Raw genomic sequence first — 2,808 nt, 5'->3', positions numbered from 1 at the left:
CAAATCTTGCATGTCTAGCCACTTTTGGCCACGCAGGCCGTTTTGCCAAAATAGCCTCAATCGTGTCTTGCATAAGTCCAACTGGAAGTGTTATTGTCTCACATAGTGTTCTAGGTCTTTAACTTTATTTGGTCTTAATTTTCTCATAGAGGTGTGGATCCACTTAGCAGAGTTTGAGCGTGACAGACGCCCAGGACCATCCAGTCAGGATCGCTTAAGGAGTTGCTTAAGGAGATTTTTTTTTATGTTTTGAGTCTGTTTTTCTTTTTTGTCGTCATTTACCTTCTAGTTTTGTAAAGTGATATTGAGTCTTTTAGGTGATGTTTGAGTCTGTCATAGTCTAGTTATGTTTCTTGAGTCTTTTGTTATTGTACTTCCTATTTTGTATGTTAAAAAATATGTTATAAATCAAAAATCCAAACAAAAAAGATTTTGCGTTTTTAAATTTCCGTTAGAAGTTTTCTTTAGAATACTAATTCTAGAAATTTTAAAAAAAAAACCTTTTGAGGTGGTTGTCCTTTAGGAAATTAATATCTAGAACTCAAAACAAAAAATTACTTTTATATTTCCTTTAGTATATTGAGACTAAAAATTTAAACAAAAAAAAAATTCTTTTGATACCTCTTTAGAAGTTTTCTTTAAGATATTAATTCCAAAAATGCTAAAATATTTTCTTTTTGAGGTTCTTTTTTGGGAATTTAATGAAAAACAAAAAAATATAATCCTTATATTTTCACCAGAACTTTAGGACATTAATTAAAGATGACTTAAAAAAATATACTTTGTCTTTTGTTTATCCTTAGTGTTCCTCCCTTAGCTAATCAAAAACTAAAATCCAAAAACATTTTTTTTTCTTTTCTCATTTGTCCTTTCATAACTTTTTTTAGGATATCAAATGAAAATTCAAAATATTTTCCTTCAGTTTATTCTTTAGATTTCCTCCCTATAAAAAAAATCAAAAATTATTTTTCTCTTCAATGATTTTTTTCCTTAATAATTTCTCATAGAGTATCTGTTTCAAAAAGAAAAGATATATGCTCGTTTAATCTTGAGTTTAGAATAGGTTATAGAACATTAAGTCTAGAAAATTCAAAAAAAGGGATTTGCTTCTTTTATTTCTCTTTCCTCATCAGAATAGTCATTAAAAAAAAATAGGTGACATTTGTAAAAAACACCGGTTTAGAGAGAGAACCTCCACCTTCTCACTACAACTTTGCAATGAACAATCCACAAAATACCAATTTCATTCCTCCTAAGCCACTGGACATTGCTGCACCACAATGTCTTTCCAATTTGATGCCTTCAAACAAAAATTTCAGGGATAAATTAGTTGATGGGATTGAGGAGGGGGAAATTCATATGGCCATTGATGATCAAACCCCCCACCATCTTCCTATGTTTTAGCTAATTGTATGACCTACTCCAAAGATGATCACCTAATTCATCTATCTCCAGACGATCTCCATCGCATCTACTCTCCATGGAGATTATCTAAAATCATAAAGCTACAAGGGATGAGAATTCAACACCAATTACTCAAAAGAAAGGTCTAAGATCTGTGGAAACTAAAAGAAAACTTTCCACTCATAGACTTAGGACATGACTATTATATTACAATGTTCAACAATGAAGATAGCATGTTAAAAGTGCTACATCATGGTCCTTGGTTCATCTTTGGCCATTTCCTTTCTGTCCAAAAATGGGTTCCAAACTTTATTGCCTCAAAGGCAAAGATCTCATTAATGGCTATTTGGATCCGCTTACCACAATTACCAATGGAGTTTTATGATAGAAAAGGTGGGAAACAAAATTGGTAAACTGTTAAAAAATGATGCATGCACCTCTTCAACCTTAAGGGGCCGTTATGCTAGATTGTGTGTTGAAGTCCCACTTGAGACACCGGTCATTCCATTTGTTTATATTGATCCGCATAAACAAGAAATACACTATGAAGGTACTAATGTCCTATGCAAAAATTGTGGAAGATTAGGGCATTCAATGTCCTCATGCAACTACATTATCCAAAGAAGCAAACAAATCCCTACAAAGGAAGACACGGCCAGCGGCCAATCAAAGTCCATAGACACTACCTTCCAAGACATGCACAGGGGATCTTCACTACCCAAAGAAGATGTTTGGCACAATGTGTCATTCCCCAGGAAAAAGAACGCTGTGTACAAGCCAAAGTCCCAACAACCCAATGATGGTAAGGTATTTTTTAATTCAATACCCAATCCAGGTAAGTCCCCTCTTCCCCCTCTTTTAAATTCTAATTATAAAGGGAATACCCCCACTGATCCTTTACATACAAATAATGATAATCAAAAGGTTAAGGCCAATGTCACAAGCAACCTCTTTAGAGCATAGGACAATCTGCCTACTACCACCAATGATCTCATTGGTAACATAGAAAATAACGACAATACATGCATGGTTATTGACGTGGCTAGCAAAGGACCTATGGAAGTCCACTTGGTAGACCCTAAGGCCACCCAATTAAATTACATGCAAGGTAATAATTCCTCTTCTACTAATAATAACTCCCTAAAACATCCTAATACTATAACTCTGCCTAACTCATCTCTCTCCAAACCCTCTAATGTAACACTTATTAATCATAATTCTAGTTTACCTTTGTGCATGGGAGATAACTCTCTAGGAAGAATACTCAACCACGCCGATATAGAAGCTTCCTCTCAACCCCAATTGGCCAATGAACAACCCCACGTTTCCCTAACAAAAGCTTCACAAAATCTCACTAAGAACACTGTCACAAATAACCTAGGTGATATCAACTCAGATATCACT

The sequence above is a fragment of the Nicotiana attenuata genome, unplaced genomic scaffold (genome assembly GCF_001879085.1).
Source record: "Nicotiana attenuata strain UT unplaced genomic scaffold, NIATTr2, whole genome shotgun sequence".
NCBI lineage: Eukaryota > Viridiplantae > Streptophyta > Magnoliopsida > Solanales > Solanaceae > Nicotiana > Nicotiana attenuata.
This window is presented reverse-complemented; position numbering follows the sequence as displayed.